The sequence below is a fragment of the Pan troglodytes genome, chromosome 16, assembly GCF_028858775.2.
Source record: "Pan troglodytes isolate AG18354 chromosome 16, NHGRI_mPanTro3-v2.0_pri, whole genome shotgun sequence".
Taxonomy (NCBI): Eukaryota; Metazoa; Chordata; class Mammalia; order Primates; family Hominidae; genus Pan; species Pan troglodytes.
In genome coordinates, this window is record NC_072414.2 from 83280479 (window position 1) to 83300250 (window position 19772).

At 40.2% G+C, this 19772-nt stretch overlaps 2 long non-coding RNA genes across 2 annotated transcripts in view; one reads left to right on the forward strand and one right to left on the reverse strand.

Annotated features, from left to right (window-relative positions):
- Positions 1-13195, forward strand: part of LOC134808562 (uncharacterized) — a 31564-nt gene extending 18369 nt beyond the window's left edge. Inside the window, exons 3-4 of the long non-coding RNA XR_010151815.1 lie at positions 7724-7814; positions 11537-13195. This is a non-coding gene — a long non-coding RNA (uncharacterized LOC134808562). The remainder of the gene's footprint in view (positions 1-7723; positions 7815-11536) is intronic.
- Positions 5640-17486, reverse strand: LOC129137253 (uncharacterized). Its single transcript, XR_008539684.1, has 3 exons — positions 15320-17486; positions 14417-14602; positions 5640-6697 (listed from the first exon to the last, which is right to left on the reverse strand). It is a non-coding gene; the product is annotated as an uncharacterized LOC129137253 (long non-coding RNA).
- Positions 17487-19772: the final 2286 nt, after the last annotated feature.

Here is a 19772-nt window from a genome sequence, read left to right on the forward strand (position 1 = left end):
TCTACATATACCTGAGGTATAGCTATGTCCACCCAGTTGCAGTAATACACTACATTTTATGTAACTGCATGTTAAGTCTGCTCAGGCTGTGTAACAAAACACAGACTGGGTGGCTTAAGCATCAGACAAGTTATTTTCTCACAGTTATAGAGGCTGGAAGTCCAAGACCAAGGTGCTCATGTAGTTGGGTTCTTGGTGAGGGCCTTCCTTCTGGCTTGCAGAGCACCATCTCCTTGGCATGTGCTCACACGATATGGGAGAGAGAGAGCTTTGGTCTCTTCTTCCTCTCATAAGGACACTAACCTCATCACGCGGGCCCTACTCTCACGACATCATCTCAACCTAATCACCTCCCAAAGACCCCACATTCAAATATCATCACTTTGGGGGTTAGGGCTACAACAAATGAATTTTGGGAGGAGTCACATTCAGTTCATAACAACCTGTTTCCACCACCATCTGGCTAATTCCTCATTTGTGGTGAATGTTTCTCATTCATCTTTGAATCCTGAGCAGCTCCACCGAGATGCTGCCCAAATAATATTTGAATACTTACATAAGTATAACCTCATTGTTCCTTACAAATGTTCAAATAAATATCTCATTTTCATAACTGTTCAAATAGATGTGGTTTCATCTATCCTATAGATCAAATGCTGTGAGAAAATTTAAAAGGAAGAAATATTTAATTTTTTAGGTTTTTTATTTCAATAACTTTAGGGGTACAAGTGATTTTTGGTTATGTGGGTGAATTGTTTAGTGGTGAAATCTGGGGTTTTAGTGTACCCATCATGTGAGTAGTGTACATTGTACTCAATAGGTAGTTTTTCATTCCTCGCCTCCCTCCCATCCTCCCCACTTCTGAGTCTCCAATGTCCATTATACTACTCTGTGTGCCTTTGTGTACCCATGGCTTAGCACCCACTTATAAGTGAGAACATATGGTATTTGGTTTTCCATTCCTGGGTTAATTCACTTAGAATAATGGCCTCCATCATGTAACAAACCTATATGTCCTGCACTTGTATTCCAGACTTAAAGTAAAATAAATTTTAAAAATGCCACATAGAAACAACACCAGACTTAGATAAGGAGAGACTTTATTTGGAAAGATGACTGCAATAAGGAGAATGCTTTGACTTCAGGATGGACAAGTGTCTTAAAATCAAACAGAAAAAAGGTGTTTTTTGTTTTTTTTTTTTGTATATAGGGAAGAGTAAGCAGAGATGACAGGGACTATGTGGTGGAGGAGGGCAAGCAGGCAGGTGAACAGGTGGCGAAATCAGGTACTTCAACAAGAAATGTTTCTTTTGTGGTTAGCCAGGTCTCAGAAGGAGCTTTTAAGGGAGGATGTTTCACAACTTAGTGCTTTAGGGCTTGCTGAAACTTAGGGGCAAGCCAAAGTTTAGGGGCCCATGGGGAGGAGAGAAGCCTGATTAAAATTTGGTCAATGAAAGTTCTGTGGATAAGTAATAGGTAATTGTGAGCACTTGGTCAAAAACCATAGTTATTCTTCATGAAGACAATTGTGTGTTTATATGCAATGAGTTTGTTATTTTGTGGATTAAATATTTTTTAAATGTCAAAAAAATGAATAAATGCCTCCAGTTCTATCCTAGTTGTTGCAAAAGATATTATTTCATTCTTTTTATGGCTGAGTAGTATTTCACAGTCTATGTATCTACCTTTATACCAGTACCATACTCTTTTGATTACTATAGCCTTACAATATAATTTGAAGTCAGCTAATATAATGCCTCCAGATTTCTTCTTTTTGCTTAGGATTGCTTTGGCTATTTGGGCTCTTTTTGGTTTCACATGAATTTTATGATTACTTTTTCTAATTCTGTGAAAATCGACATTGGTATTTTGATAGGAATTGCACAGAATCTGTAAATTGTTTTGGGAAGTATGGTCATTTTCATGATATTAATCCTTTCAGTCCATGAGCATGGGACATATTTCCATTTGCTTGTGTCATCTGTTATTTCTCTCAGCAGTATTTTATAGTTCTTTCACCTACTTGATTAAGTATATTCTTAGGAATTTTATTTTCTTGTAGCTATTGTAAAAGGGATTGAGTTCTTGATTTGATTCTCAGCTGGGTCATTGTTGGTGTATAGCAGTGCTACTGATTTGTGTACATTGATTTTGTAACTTGAGACTTTGCTAAATTCATTTATCAAATCTAGGAGTCATGTGGAGGAGTCACTAGGGTTTTTAGGTATAAGATCATATCATTGGCAGAGATAGTTTGACTCCCTCTTTTCCAATTTGGATGCCCTTTATTTCTTTGGCCTGATTGCTCTGGCTAGGACTTCCAGGAAGAAATGTTCAGATTTTGATTTGAGGCTGAAAACATGTAATGTTTTGCTGTACACATAAAATGCTCAAGAAGTGAGTTTCAATTTGGCATGCTACAAATTCCACTGGCCAGATTTCTGCAGTCCTCCTAAGGCCCTTGTCATCTTACATGCTCTACATTTTATAAGTTCAACTTTACAAAGTCCTGAGAATGTTCACTGGTGACATTATCTCTAATCAGTTTTGAGACCTGAAGCCCAGAGAAGCTGAGTCAGTGGCCCAAGAGGCACAGAGGGATTTAATGGACAGGTGGAGATTAGAAGGGATAATTCTAAGTGTTTAATCCTCTCTTCTGTTCTCTGAGGCTCCAGAGAGCTAAGGACAGCTTGGAGAAGGGCAGAGAAGCAGGGAGAGGCAGTGGAAGCCTCACTGTCATGCCATCTTCTAGGTGGCAATCCCCCAGTGAACAGGCAATGCAGGGGACGCTGCTGGAGTCCTGGGCTGCAAGGTGGAGTGAAAGTAAATGTGTTCTTAGCCAAGAGACTCAAATGAGCGAGGAGACGGCAACCAATTCAGGAACAAGCATCACGGAAACAATTTGAACATTGACCTTTCACATAAGAGTACCAGTCTCCCAGGGAAGCGGCTACGCTGTCTGGGGTATATACCCTGGGGTTCACTGTCGCACACTGAGAAAGAATTCAGGACACAGACACATGTGGGTGGATTAAGGAGTGGAGAGTTTAATAGAAGAAAGGAGAGAGGAGAGCATCTCCTTGAGAGAGAGACAGAGAGACATCTGAAAAAGGGGGGAGGCAGTGAACCACAGCAGATTTTGTAGGCAGGCTGGAGAAGGTGTGTCTGATTTACATAGGGCTCACAGATTGGTTCGGTCAGGTATGACGTCTAGTCAGGAAGGCTTGTTGCCTCACCCTAATCTTATGCAAATGGGCTTTCCAGTTGATGGGGACATCTTGTCTGCTCCTTTACAGTACACGTGGCTGGGAGAGAAGGGACTGTGGAGCCGCCATTTTGAAAATGTCTGGTCCTCAGTTCCTGCCGGCATTCACCCGTGCAAGCTCCCAGCTTGCAGGCTGCTCTTTGTTAGAAAATGATTTGGGGCTGCTTTTCATTAAAAAGAAAAGCCTTACTGAGGACTCCCATCCCCTTGCTATCTGCCTAAGTAATTTCTTCTTAACTCCTATATCATCACCAGGAGGCCAAATCACAAGAGGATCTTTAATGGATGTGAACAATACGGGGCTTGGGACCTCTGACCATGACCAGTCAAGACACGATAGACAGCATGCTCTTTGATCTTGAGGAGTAATGATCAATTCTTACATATATACAGCACCTCAGTACTCACCAAGACATTCTTCCACATCGTTCATTTATCCTCACCATTGCCCAGCCACAGAGGCATCACCACTCTCAATAAATGAGGAAGCAGAGTGAGAAAGGTTGAGTGATTTGAGGAAGAGAACACAAGTAGAGAGGTAGGTGTTGAACCCAGACTTTCTGGCTCATGGTTCCGTGGGCTGGACTTAGCACGGGGATGTGCTAAGCTTCAACGTGCTGGGCCGTGCAAGATGCTATTATATTCGTCTGACTTGAAACAGGAGAGGGCTGGGGCCTGTGGCTCACAAAATCATTCACTGAAATTATAATGTGGTATGTGCTGATCACCAGGGAAGCTCCTGAAAGCACTACTCCCCTAGATGGGTGCTTTAGTGACCTCAGTTTACCCAGGATGTCAGAGGCTCCCCATGGCTTTTTGCCATGAAAAACAGAGGCCACCTGCTGTGATGTCACTTTGTCTTTACAGCAGAGTGATGATGAGCAATGAGAGGTGAGCCCACAGTTCATATGCAGCCCTTCTGGCTTTGAGATGGGTTGTGCTCTAATTTCAGAATTTCAGTATGAAATCAGAAAGCTGCTTCCGTGTTGCTGCTTCTCAAACAACACCAGATAGTAACATTGTAGTGGCCAGAAAGCAGTGCCAATTTTTTTATTGACATTTTTCTAAGTTGTAAGAAAAAAAATAGTTTAAAATGTGTACATACATTTTCAGAGAAATTCAGAGAATTTTCCAGCCTGGGAGTCACTTGTCTGGGAGAGAAATTCAGGATGGACCTTGGGGTTCAAGTTGGGATACTGAATCTATTCTTCAGATGATGAGGTTGACAGAGAGGGGAGTTCTAGGCACAGCCTGTGTTTTTTTGTTGTTGTTGTTGTTTTTGTTTGTTTTTTTTGTGTGTGTGTGTGTGTTTTTAAGACAAAACTGGCCAGGCAAGGTGGCTTACACCTGTAATCCCAACATTCTGGGAAGCTGAGGCAGGCGAACCACCTGAGCCCAGGAGTTCGAGAGCAGACTGACCAACAGGGTAAAACCTCATCTCTACAAAAAATACAAAAAAGCTAGCTGGGTGTGGTGGCACACACTTGTAGTCCCAGCTACTTGGGAGGCTGAGGTGGGAGGATCACCTGAGCCCAGGAGGTGGAGGCTATAGTGAGCTGTGATTACACCACTGCACTCCAGCGTGGGTGACAGATTGAGACCTTGTCTCAAATAAAACAACAAACCCTCTGGATCCCTTGATCTTAATGGCATTTTTTGGGGGAAGTTACTCCGTGTGTGTGTGTGTGTGTGTGTGTGTGTGTGTGTGTGTGTGTGTAACAAAAGAATCATATGGCAAGAGCAAGCCTACCATGATGTGGAGCTACCATAGTTAAACTTGATTTTGAAGGAGAGACCAGTTTTCTCTTTTATTTCCATAGCCAGAGAGTGCAGTGGCAGACCAGCAGTGCGGGGGAAGCCCTGGCCCCTGAAGGCGTTTGTTTCAGGCCTGACCTTTGGGTCCTTAATGTTTTGTATGTGCCTGTGTCCAGGTCACCAGAGTTCAGTGGTTCTTCGACTGTAGCATGGTGTGCATCAGAATTACCTGGGGGCCTTGATGAAACAGGTGACTGGGCTCTACCAGGTAGTTTCTGACTCAGTAGGTCTTGGAATGGGGCTCAGGAAATTGTATTTGGAAGAAGCTTGCAGGTGGTGATGCTGCTGGCCAGGGGGCTGCTTGTGGAGAACCACTGACTTAGACTGTTAACCAGGGAACAAGAATGGCACCAGAGTGGTTGTATTACCTGTTTCAAGAAGGGCACTAGTTGACAGTGACAGCAACCAGAGCTGAAAATCAGTCAACTCCTGGGCAGGTGGCACAGGTGTCTAGTTTCCTCTTTTAAAGGTCCTAGGACCTAGGATGGACAAAGGCTGCAGGACTGAGAGGTATTAGGTTGGTGCAAAAGTAATTGTACTTTTGGACTGTGAATTTTAAATCATTATAACTAGGCTCAAACACATCTTTATTAATCAAAATAGGAACCATTACAGTCAACACATTTTTGCCAAAGAGAAGTATGTTTGTTTATTCCTGTAGCATAAAAATCTATGCTTTGGGATTTGACCAACTCTTGGAAAGCATTTTCTGCATCCTGCTGGTTGTGGAAGCATTTTCCCTGCAAAAAGTTGTTGAGATGCTTGAAGAAGTGGTGGTTGGTTGGCGAGAGGTCAGGTGATATGGTGGATGAGGCAAAACTTTGTAGCCCAATTCATTCAAGTTTTGAAGCATTGGTTGTGTGATGTATGGTCAGGTGTTGTCATGGAAAAGAACTGGGCCCTCTCTGTTGACCAATGCCTACTGTAGGCGTTGCAATTTTTGGTGCATCTCATTGATTTGCTGAGCATACTTCTCAGATGTAATGGTTTTACCAGGATTCAGAAAGTTGTAGTGGATCAGACAGGCAGCAGACCACCAAACAGGGAGCATGACCTATTTTTCCTGCAAGTTTGGCTTTGGGAAGTGCTTTGGAGCCTCTTCTCAGTCCAACTACTGAGGTGGTCTTTGGAGTTGTGTTAAAGCCACATTTTTTCACATGTCACAATCCAATCAAGAAATGGTTCGTGTCGCTGTGTAGCATAAGAGAAGATGACACTTCAAAATGACAATTTTTAAATTTTTGCTCAGCTCATGAGGCATCCACTTATCAAGCTTTTTCACCTTTCCAATTTGCTTCAAATGCCAAATGACCATAGAATGGTTGACGTTGATTGCTTCAGCAACTTCTGGTGTAATTGTAAGAGGATCAGCTTCAATGATTACTCTCAATTGGTCCTTTTCAACTTCCAATGGCTGGCCACTAGCTCTTCATCTTCAAGGCTCTTGTCTCCTTTGCAAAACCTCTTGAACCACCACTCCACTGTACGTTTGTTAGCAGTTGCTAGACCAAATGCGTCGTTGATCCTATGAGTTGTCTCCACTGCTTTATGACCCATTTCAAACTCGAATAAGAAAATTGCTCGAGTTTGCTTTTTGCCTAACATCATTTCCATAGTCTAAAATAAATATAAAATAAACAGCAATTAATAAGTCATTGGCAAAAAAAAAATAGAGAAATGCCCATTAAAATGACTTATAACATAACCACACTTATTTAAGAATGTATCCTAATATCAAATGGCAAATTTCAACAATGCAAAACCCGCAAATATGTTTTCACCAACCTAATATCACACCCAGAAGGATCCCAGAGAGGCAAGAAAAACCTTCTTTCAACAAGAAATGGGGCCAACAGGCTGCAAAGAATGAGTCATTTCATTTGAATTTTAAAATAGCTTTAACCTCATTGTGTTTCCTAGCCTGGTTGAATGGGACACATTGATTACAGAAATAATGTAACATATTTGTCAACATACGCAAGTTACAACACATCCCAAATTTTTATTTTCAGAGCACTTGATTATTTTATTCACTTAATCTACAAGAAAAAAATCAGACTATTTTAAGTTCTCTAGATTTGTACACTTTTGAAGTAAACTGATATAAGAATTAGTGAAGAGTATTACTCTTTTCATACGAAACAATTTTCTGGTTCTAGAATAAATATCCATGTTCCTATGTTTACTTTTATTTCATTTTTCAAAAGATAGATACTTTATTCCTTATTTCTTCCTGTTATTTAAATAGATCATGAATCACGATGAGTTCTTAAAAACTGGCAATTAATGCTTTAATGCTCTGTAAATTTTAAGGTATAAGTTAGTTAAGCTAGCTATCTTTTGAGTTTCTCATTCTACAATTCAGTCTGTTATGTGAAAAAAAAATTCTTCTATTTTATTTCTCATCAGTTACAGAGCTAAGACTTACTGTTTGCTTTCAAACTTGTTTTAAAAAATCAATTTTAGATTTACCAAAGAATTGCAAAGGTAGTTCAGAGAGTTCTGTATACCCATGACCCAGCTTCTGCTAATGTTAATAGTTTAATCTTCCTGAAAATTTCCTTGTGTGGCCATTTGTAGTCAATCCTCCCTCCCCCATCCACTGATCTGTTTTTTTTTTTAATTTTTTTTTCATATCTATAGCTCTGTCTTTTCCAGAATATCATATAAATGTAATCACACAATAGGTAGCCTTTTGGATCTGGCTTCTTTGACTTAGCAAAATGCATTCAAGGTTTTTTCACTTCATATACTTGCTAGACAATTGTGTATCAATTGTTCCTTTATTACTGAGTAGATGTACTAGAGTTTGTTTATCCATTAATCCATTGAATGACATCTGGGTTGTTTTCAGTTTTTGGTGATTATGAATAAACCTACTATAAACATTTGAGTGCAAGTGGTAGTACGGATATACATTTTTGATTCACTTTAGTAAATGAAGTAAATACCTAAGGGTGGCATTGCTGGGTTGTATGGCAAGAGTATGCTGAAAAAGTTAAACTGTCAAACTTCCAGTGTGGCTGTATAATTGTTCATTCTCCCAGCAATGAATGGGAGTTCCTGTAGCTCTGCATACTCCTTAGTGCTCAGTATCATCAGTTTTCTTTATTTTAGTGATTCTAATATGTATATAATAGTATCTCATGGTTTCAGATTGCTTTTTCCTAATACCTGTGATGTTGAGCACATATTCATATGCCTATTTTGTCATCTGCATATCTTTGTAGAGCAACGTATTTAATTTTAGTAAAGTCTAATTTGTAATTTTTTCTTTACGAATCATGCTTTAGTGTCCTACCTAAACGCTCACTGCCAAAACAAAGGACATACATTTTTTTTTTTGCCTGTGTTTTCCTATGAGAAGTTTTATTTTCTTACCATTTTATATTTAGGTCTACAATCTATTTTGAGTTCATTTCTGTAAAGTTGTGAGGTATGTATCAAGGTTCACATTTTGCATATAGATCCCCACTGGTCCCAGTCCTGTTTATTGAAAAACCTATCCTTTCTCCATTAAATTACCTTTGCACCTTGTCAAAAATCAATTGACCTGGCTTCTGGTTTTTGTCTGGAGATGTAGACAGCTTGAAAAAAAAGTCACTTCAATCCTACAAGAAGAAAAAGCTAGGAAAATGGAAAATTAACTTTTCTTAAAAACATCAGAGATGACAGAGCGGGCAACTAAATTGAATTCTGGAGAGATAAAGGGGCCTACGGAGTGAAATAGGACCCAAGCCTGTGTGTGCCTGGGGCACACAACTATGGATGCCATATAAACAGATTAGGAGACTAAACTATGTTGTGGTCAGAATGTGTGCCCTTAAAATTCATACATTAAAACTTCATGACCAATGTGATACTATTAGGAGGTGGCGCCGTTAGGAGGTCATTAGTGCCTTTAAGAAAAGCCTCAAGGAAACTAGTAAGGCTCTCTTGCCCTCTGTTTCTTCTGCCATGTGAGGACAGTGTTGTCTCCTCCAGAGGATGCAGCAACAGGGGTCATCTTGGAAGCAGAGATGGCCCTCACGAGACACCCAACCTGCAGGTACTTTGATCTTAGACTTCCAGCCTCCAGAACTGTGAGAGATACATTTCTGTTCTTTATAAATTACCCAGTCTCAGGTATTCTGTTATAGAAGGAGCAATGGATTAAGAATAACAGAAATTTTTAATAAACTGCTAAAACCTGAGTGTGGGCTAGAGGAAGAGGGTAAAGCCCTTGAGGGCAGCAGATATAGGCAGATACAGAAGGTTTTTACCCTGTGTAGGCCTTTTCTCCAATAACTCACAGGGAGGATGGGGTAGGATTCAGGGAAAGCTCCCTGTCGCCTTTCCAACTCTGGTGCTTGTTGTTAGGGGATGAAAACAGCAGTGGCCAATGTGAAATTCAGACAGGCCCGTCTCCCATCTCTCCTATATAACAAAAGGTTTAGTCTGCAGGGAAAGGTTATCGAGGCTTGTAGCCAAGTCTGTGGTGGAATCTCATTGCAGCTTGGGTGGGGGCAGGATAGAGACAATCACCAAACCTCTGCCCAGACACATCTCTTTATTGCCCTTAAGCTAAAAAATAAAAGCCACATTCTGCAGGGGACAGGGTGTTAAAACCATAGCCTGAGGATGCTGGCAGATACCAACTGCAGCTGAGGAGTGGGGACAGGAGCAAAAGAGGTTCTACTTTTGGAGGAAGGACAGAAACTCTTGTGAAGGCCACCCCCCTGAAACTAGGTTCCCAGTAGCTGCTCAAGTCTGATGCTGAGTCAGAGGCTGTTCTCCTCCCCAACACGACATGACCAGCATGCTAACCAGCTCATGTAAAAATATAATAGGGAAGTTTGCCTGGACAGCTGTAAGAGGCAAATTATTTCTGGTGAGCAGTACAAAGCAAATACCCAAAGCCAATCAGAGAGACAAAAATAAAGTATCACTGGAAGGACTTGGAGTCTCTGGTGTCCATTATCAACAATAAACTCCAAGTCTGGTAACTATAGCAACAATGAACTTCAAACACAGCTCAGCTCCTGACTAGGTTAACACGAACCCTCATACTAGAGCCTAGTTTAAGCAAATGCATGCTCATCTCTAAAAAGTGCTTATCTCAGTATTTGCTGTCATATATAATATGTCTAGCTTCCAACAATTTATAAGCCTTATCAAATGGCAATAAAAATACACTGTGACAAGATAAACTATCATCAGAACGAAGCTCAGGTATGACACAGATAATAGGATTAATGGATGGGGAATTTAATAGAACTATAATTAATATGTTAAAGTCTCTGTTAAAAAGATAGACAATATACAAGATCAGACAGGTAATTTCAGTGGAGAGATGAAAGCTGTAAGAGAGCATTAATGACAGCACTAGAAATGGATGAAGAGAGAGTGATTAATGGGTACAAAGATACAGTTAGATAGAAGGAGTACATTCTAGTATTTGATAGTACAGTAGGGACACTGCAGTTAATAATAATATATTATGCATTTCAAAGTAGCTAGAAGAGAAGAATTGTAATGTTCCCCACACAAAGAAAAGATAAATGTTTGAAGTGACGAATATCCCAATTGTGCTAATTTGATCATTATGCATCATATACATATATCAAAATATCATATGTACCCCCAAAATATGTCCAACTGTGATATATCATTAAAAACCAAACACAATAACAGAAGTAAAGAATGCTTTCGACATGGCCAAAGCAAAGATCAGTCAACTTGAAGATAGGTCAATAGAAATTACCCTAACTAAAATGCCAAAAGGAAAAAGTTAGGAAATAACACAGTAACAACAACAAAAAAAGCATCGAAAAGTCGTGGGACAATTACAACTTTCTCACATGTTCCTATTGGGAATACCAGATGGAAAGTAAAAAAGAATGAGGCAGAATAAATATTTGAAGAAATAATGGCTGAGAGTTGTTCCAAGTTAGTGGCAGATACCAAACTACAGATCCAGGAATCTCAGAGAACACTAAATAAGATAATGCAAGAACAAAACCAAACGACACACATAGGCATATTTAAACTGCTTAAAACCAAAAATAAAATAAAACTCTTGAATGGAACCAGAGGAAAACACACATTAATGTAGTCCCCCCTTTTCTGTGAGGGATACATTCAAAGACCCTCAGTGGATCTCTGAACCTGTAGCTAGCACCAAACCCCATATATAGTATATGTATTATGATTTTTTCCTATGCATGCATTTCTACAGTAAAGCTTAATTTATAAATTATGCACAGTAAGAGGTTAATAACAATAACTAATAATAAAATAGAACAATTATAACAATATACTATAATAAAATTTATGTAAATGTGATTTATTTCCCCAAATATATATATATTTTTTAGGTTGTCAAATGTTATTTTCTCAAGTAAGGATATGAAAAAACAAAACAAAATAACAAATAAATTCTAACATTTTATATCATCCCAATTTAATTTTTAAAAGGATGTGAGAAGAAAGGAGGGGGGAGAGGAGGAGAAAAGGACGTGCACCATCTCAAAATGAAGGGTGTTCTTTAAAACAGCAAAGTTAGCTCAACAAAACTTATTGTGCTTTATCATGGGGAACTGACATAGCAGAAAGTGGAACCAACGATAAGGGGGGCCTACTGTAACTATGGAGGAATAAGGACAAGAATTACAGCAGACGTCTCAACAGAAACCATGCAAGCCAGAGACAATGGAGTGAGATTTTTAAAGTGTTGAAAGAAAAAAACTGTCAAAACAGATTTCTACATCCAGGAGAAATATCTTTCAAATGTGAAAAACAAATAAATACTTTTGTGTACCAACATAAACTGAGGAAGTTCAGTAATATTTCCTACTTTACTGGAAATATTAAAGGAAGTTCTTCAAACAAAGAATTTGTTTGGAACTTAGATCTGCATACAGGACATAAATGAAGGGAAATATGCTTTATCATATTTCTTGCTGTAAAATATACTTTATCATCTTTTCTTGCTATAACAAGTAACTTGACTGTTTAAAGTAATAATAACCATATATATATGGTTATGGTGTATGTAAGAGTAAGATGAGTTACAATGATAGTGCAAAAGATGAGAAGAAAGAATTGGGAAACACTGTTGTAAGATCTTACATTACATGTGTGGCAACACTCTTATTTGAAGGTGGACTTAGGTTATTTAAAATTGTATATTATAAAACCTAGGGCAATCACTACAAGTGTTAACAACACAAAATGTGTAAAAATCAATTGACTATATTTATGTAGGTCTAGTTCGGGGCTTTCTCTTCTATTTCATTGATCTATGTGTCTATCCTTTTGCTACTGTCTTTATTCCTATATCTTTATAATAATCCCAGCACTTTGGGAGACCAAGGTGGGCAGATCATGAGGTCAAGAGATCGAGACCATCCTGGCCAACATGGTGAAACCCCATCCCTACTAAAAATACAAAAATTAGCTGGGCATGGTGGCACATGCCTGTAGTCCCAGCTACTCAGGAGGCTGAGGCAGGAGAATTGCTTGAACCCAGGAGGTGGAGGTTGCAGTGAGCCAAGATCACACCACTGCTCTCCAGTCTGGCAATAGAGTGAGACTTTGTCTCAAAAAAATAAAAATAAAAATAAAAAATAAAAAATAAAAAAATTTTAAATAAAAGTCTTGAAATTGGGTAGTGTAAATCCTTCCATTTTTTAAATCTCTTTCAGAATCATTTTGCTATTCTAGTATGTTTTGCTTTTTGGAATCAGTTTGTTGATATCTACCCAATGCTTGCTGGAATTTTGGTTAGGACTTTACTGGGGAGAATTGGTATATTTGCCACATTGAACCTTTCAATCCAAGAATATGTTATATCTCTATACTTAATTAGATCTTCCATGATTTATTTGAGCAGTGTTTTGCAGTTTATAGTATATAATTCCTGAGCACGTTTTGTTAGAATTTAAGTATTTCAATGGGGCAGGAGATGCTATTATCAATGATACTGTCTTTAAATTTTGAAATCCAGTTGTTCATTGCCACTATCTAGAAAAATGGTTGACTTTTGTAATTCTGCAACCTCAGTAAAGTAATTTATTAATTCTAGGAGCATTTTGGTGGGTTTCTTTGGGAAGATAAATATGTCTTTTTGGATAACACAGAGCTATTTTTTTCTAATCTGTTCTCCATTTCTTACTCTTGCTTTATTGCGATGGATTTTGTTTAACAGGAGTGATAACAGAACACATCCTTGTCTTATTTCTGATCTTAGTGTGAAATGATGAATCACTATCAAGTAAGAAAATATTTTTGGAAAAAGGTAAATCATTTTTATATAATACAATAATTGATATTAATTTTAAAGCAGTCTTGTAGGAGAAACCATACAATTTCCCCATATAAATGTAGTATATAATAACCTAGGATCCAGTAAAAAAAATTGCAAGTTGTAAATATTCAACTTACAACTTTCTGTATTAATTAGAATTAATATTCTAATCCTGAAAAAAGTACAAAACAATGTCGTCATGAAGAAACATATGGAGTCAGGAAGGGGAACATCACATACCAGGGACTGCTGTGGGGTGGGGGGAGGGGGGAAGGGATAGCATTAGGAGATATACCTAATGCTAAATGACGAGTTAATGGGTGTAGCACACCAACCTGGCACATGTATACATATGTAATAAACCTGCATGTTGTGCACATGTACCCTAAAACTTAAAGTATTATAATAATAATAATAATAATAATAATAAAAAGAAACATATGGAGTCAGTTAATATGGTTGCATAGCGGTCAATAAAAGTAATTATAACTCAGGGCACTTAGACCAGCACTCAACAGTGTTTTTGAGCTGACCGGGAAGGCTGCTCCCTTGAATAACTCAGGAATAACCTTCAATGCTTTTCTGCCTATGTAAGAGCTTTTACCTTCCATTGGAGCCTGTGCCTTGTGAAGTATTTCTGGTGTTGGTGACCTCCTACCTGGGCGGTATACTGGGCCTCCAGGAAGGTAGGAAGAAGTAATGGAATCTGGTGCCCAAGAAAAGACGTGGAGCTATTTTTTACCAGAGTGGTCAAAAATGTGTTGGCGTCTGGCATTAGCTTTCCATTGGTAAAAACATATTTGTATTCAAGTGTGAGTTGGAGGGTAGGTGGCTCTCTATGCAGATAAATAGAGGAGTAAAGAAAGAGGTAGCTATTATTTGAATTTTGTCCTCCTTTGGGGCAAAAATTCAGGTCATTTTGACTTCTTCCTTATTCTTTTTGGCATTTTTTGAATGATTACAACTGGGCTCTTTTCCTCCCTCCTTCCCTCCCTCCCTCTCTCCATCCCTGCCTCCCTCCCTCCCTCCCTTCCTTCCATCTGTCCTACCTTGCTTTTTCCCTCCCTTCTTTCCATTAATCTGTCATTTATTTTTTTCTTTTCGGAGATGTAGAGTCTTGCTATGTTGCCCAGGCCAGTCTCAAACTCCTGGCCTCAAGGAATCCTCCTGCCTTGGCCTCCGAAAGTACTGGGATTATAGACAAGAGCCACCATGCCCGGTGGTGTGCTTCATTTCTATAATTAAAGAACAAAACAAGACAAAAAAGCAATTTCACTTTGAAAAAGTTGTGGCTACCAATCAGATTTTTTTTTCCTCGAATAGTCCCAGATACAAAAAATGCAGCTCCTGACTACCCTGGAGGTTTAGAAAATCTCATTGCGTTTTTGTGTTTCTCCTCCAGTTTACTGAACTTAAATTGGAGGCCCTAGCTCTATATGGGAAGAATGGAGGGAATATCCAGTCTTAGCTTGGACTTACACTGATTCAAACTAGAGCAAAACGGGTGTTTTTCTGGGCAGATATAACTGTCTTTTAGTAATTTCTGACTCTGACAGAATCTAGAACTTTTTTCCTCCTGTGTTGAGATAATCTGCTATTTCTGTTAATAAACATGTAAACTTGCAGCTCTGGAGAGCTGTCTGACCTGTTCAGATTCTCAAGAATTCTTATAATAGATTTCCAACATCAACTCCTATGTTTATTCTATCATATGGATCCTGAAATTCATATTCTATTATTAGTTAACAAGCCTTTAAAATAAATATAGCATTTATATTCCTGTAATATCTTCCACTGTCAATATTTACTTTAAGTTCAAATAGAGCTTTTTCCTTCCACTGAACATTTAAGTTAAATGATTTATAAGCTCATCATTTCTCCATTATCTCCCCAGAAACACTTATACTTGAGTCACTCTCGTCTGTGAACTTTTACTGTCATCTCCACTTTACCTCTTTCCCCAAAGATTTCTCCTGGTTCAGTTGAGCCAAGTGAATGGTCCCCTTGTAGGGAGCTTTTGTCATTTTTCAGGCTGTTGCTAGAGATCTTATGTTTTGGGAATTCTCCAGTTGAAATCTTTTTGGGAGGCTGAATTTCCCTCCACTCTAAATGTCCAAAGGCCAGACACTCCCTTATTTACCCCCTGGCAAGCAGTAGGGCATTGCACAAGACCCAGGCTTCATTAGTCAAATGTATTCACCCTAGACTTTGAATAGGGACCTAGGTAGTGGTGCACAGAAGCTGCGATCAGGAAGGATCTGTTAGGATAATTGCAGCAGTGCCACTGGGGCCAGTATCCAGCATGCAGGGTCAGTAGAGGCAGCAGGACAAGTTTTGCCATCCAGAGTGTAATGATAGTTGTGGTGAGCTCACGGGGTGGGCCCTGTCTGCTGCGTAATCCCCCGCTTTGCCATGATCAGTTTTCTAAACCTGCTTCTCTTAGCTTCCTGGCAGCCAATGTGCTATACACAGGGCACAGAGAAAAGATACTTCCCTAGGTAGACAGAGCAGCTCGATAGAATCCCTTCTATGAAGAGTTTTATACGTATCTCCAGGCTAGGTCTAGGTTAACCCAAGTGGAGGCTCTTCCTCTGTCCTCTCCCTCTCCACCACATTTCCTTCCAGCAGGCCTCCAGTCCTGAGACTGGGGTCTTTGTGTAGGTCCTCACCAGCCTGCATTTTCCTTTTTTTGATTCAGCCGTGAGACACTTTTCAGATGATGTTTGTAGTTTGTGTTTGTAATCTTGCCAATTAAGATACCCAAAGAAGTTAGGTGAAAATGAACTAATTTAACAATTTTTCTTGTTCTAGCGTTGATGCCACTGCAATGGCTGTCTTCCTGTGTTTTAAGGGAAAAGTTGCTGTACGAGTCTTTTCTGCGTGAAAGCATCTGTCTATCTTTCTCTAGCCATTTGAACCACATCACTCAGAGCCAGTGGGCAATATATAAAAGTTTTCCACAAATCTCCTGTTTTCCCCCTCCAAATAAATAAACAGAATATATGGCATTTTCACCAAAGGCAGCAGGACAAGACATCCCATTTCACGCTTCAGCAATCTGACTAAGGAAACAAATATAGATTTTTCTTCCAAATGCCTTTAGGTTATAAGGCAAGTTGATTAAGGCCTCCCTTTAAGCCCCACCAGAGAAATAAATGGATAATGGAGTGTGCCTGCCTACCCTTAAAGAGAAAGAGGTTATGTCTAATATTGACTCTCCTAATCAGTTTGACATAAAACATATTTCTCACAGATGTGGCTCTCCAACCCTTCTTGCATGCAGGAGAGAGGAAAGCCGTATGGATTTCAGTTTCCTGTTAGCTGAGAATAAATTAAATTATGTTCTTTTCTCCTCTTTACCACTCCTTTGTGGATTCAATTTCTATGTAGACATGTCAGATTTTTTTTTAAGGGAGGAGTTGATAAAATGCCTTTTTCCTTTTATCGTGCAGGTATAATTCTTGCCTTTTCTTCCTTCCCCTCACTGCCAATGAAATACTGCAGAGGAAAAAAAAAAAAAGAAAAGAGTCATGGGTTGTGACATTACTGTGACCTTTGAGAAGTTGCAGGAGAGCTGATCATAAATCCTGATGGTCCAAGGATTAGAACTGTTCCCAGAAACCCCCAGAGCATAGTGATATTCTTGACGAAGACACTCATTTTTCCAGATTTTGAGTAGGATATTATATTAGTTAAGGTAAAGCTAACCGTTATAGCAAATTAAAATCCAATCGCCCCCAGTGGCTTAGCAGAAAAAGATACTTCATTCATTTTTTATGCTTCAGTCATGTAAAATGTTCCTCCAACAGTGGGGAATACAGGTGGGGTGGGGTGGATCATGCTTCCTGCAGTCAACTAGCAATCCAGAGGATGGCCCTGCTGTCTTCATCTGGGGACTTCCAAAGCTGCCTTGGGTATTCACTTCCAGCCTGGGGATGGGGAAGAAAGAGAAGAGAATTGCAAGGTAGGCTTTATGGGCAGGCCTAGAAGTGGAATTCATATCTCTGTAGTGATTTTCTTTGTTGAACACTATCCCGTGGCCTGGAGAATTGGGAAATATCTCATAGTTGTGGGCCCCAGAGGAAAGGGCTAGTTGTTCTCTGGCTTCTTTGAGGGATTAGAATTTTCATCTAAGGCCATTTGGGAACTTGGAACCCAGGTGATCATTATGACATTATAATGTTCATGTTATATGCTTTATCTTTCATGAATATTTCTGTTGGCTTCATTTTGTAGTCATATTTGTAATTATATGATTTAGAGTTATTTAAATTTGTTATGATGCTAACTACCAATCCTTTTCCACTAGACTATAAAATTTTGTGCTCCTAATTTAGATTAATCTTCCAATCAGATTTACAGTGCCTCAAAATAAGTTGTTTTTTTTTTTTCCAGGATGATACTCCTAGAGAATGTAGTGTCTGTATGTTTGTGTGTTTTAAGCCCTTACACGTTTGAGAACATTTTTCTGTTGTCTTAACAACTTAACTTGACTGTGTCAAGGGTTGTAAAACAGTAATGATAGCTGATTATCATATATGGGCAATCTAAAACATGTGCAGAGGTTGAGGAAAAGCTTCCTCTTCACCTACTGAAGTTTGCTGAAATGACTGACAATAGACAGATTAATAGAATAAAAAGGCACACAAATTATTAACAGGGATATGGACATGGGATTCCCCAAAATATGACTCTCAAAGAATGGCTAGAAGGTTGAGGCTTAAGTCCTCTCTTCGTAGGGGAGAGGAAAGTTGGGGGATGTAGGTAATTTTAGATAAATAGTGAATGATTTTTAGGGCAAATGAATGAGCCCAAAGAACAATAGTCTGGGACAAATTTCCTCTGAGCTCTGGGCAAGGTGAGGGGCAAAACTTCACTGTGAACAATGGTTGTTTTATTATGCAGATAAAGCCTCCCAGGCAGTCTATCTGAGTTGCTCTCAGACGAATAGGTGAAAAGCCTATCTGGGTGTGGTGAAGCATTTTAGTCTCCTCTTTTCTCCACTGGTTAATCTTTCCTGGTTATTTGATGAGATTCTTAGGACAACTGCATTTCTTTTGGAAAGAAGTTTCCATAGTCAGAAAATTCCCAAGAGTCCCTCCCTGCGCTTGAGGAAAGAAAGCAGATCAGAGACACGGGGCCGGGAGGTGGGGGCGTGGGCAAGAAAAGGTCTGAGAGAGACCTTTGTTCTCAGGTGTCTTTCTGAAGCCTTCCTATTTTAGTTCAAAGGACTTGGCATCCCAAAGAGCCAAACTTTTGGAGTATATTTTCTAAGGCCCACATATGCATTAATTCTGTTTTTCTTGAACTTATAAGAATTAAAATTTTTGGCCGGGTGTGGTGGCTCATGCCTGTAATCCCAGCACTTTGGGAGGCCGAGGTGGATGGCTCACAAGGTCAGGAGTTTGAGGCCAGCCTGGCCAACATAGTGAAACTCCGTCTCTACTAAAAATGCAAAAAATTAGCTGAGTGTGGTGGCAGGCGCCTGTAATCCCAGCTACTTGGGAGGCTGAGGCAGGAGAACTGCTTGAACCTAGGAGGTGGAGGTTGCAGTGAGCAGAGATCAGACCACTGCACTCCAGCCCAGGCGACAGTGCGAGAGTGTCTCGAAAGAAAAAAAAAAAAAATTGTCCCAGCGTGAGCGACGCAGAAGACGGGTGATTTCTGCATTTCCATCTGAGGTACCGGGTTCATCTCACTAGGGAGTACCAGACAGTGGGCGCAGGTCAGTGGGTGCCCGCACCTTGCGCGAGCCGAAGCAGGGCGAGGCATTGCCTCACTTGGGAAGCGCAAGGGGTCAGGGAGTTCCCTTTCCGAGTCAAAGAAAGGGGTGACGGACGGCACCTGGAAAATCGGGTCACTCCCACCCGAATACTGTGCTTTTCCGACGGGCTTAAAAAACGGTGCACCACGAGATTATATCCTGCACCTGGCTCGGAGGGTCCTACGCCCACGGAGTCTGGCTGATTGCTAGCACAGCAGTCTGAGATCAAACTGCAAGGCGGCAGCGAGGCTGGGGGAGGGGCGCCCGCCATTGCCCAGGCTTGCTTAGGTAAACAAAGCAGTCGGCAAGCTCGAACTGGGTGGAGCCCACCACAGCTCAAGGAGGCCTGCCTGCCTCTGTAGGCTCCACCTCTGGGGGCAGGGCACAGACAAACAAAAAGACAGCAGTAATCTCTGCAGACTTAAATGTCCCTGTCTGACAGCTTTGAAGAGAGCAGTGGTTCTCCCAGCATGCAGCTGGAGATCTGAGAACGGGCAGACTGCCTCCTCAAGTGGGTCCCTGACCCCTGACCCCTGAGCAGCTTAACTGGGAGGCACCCCCCAGCAGGGGCACACTGACATCTCACACGGCAGGGTACTCCAACAGACCTGCAGCTGAGGGTCCTGTCTGTTAGAAGGAAA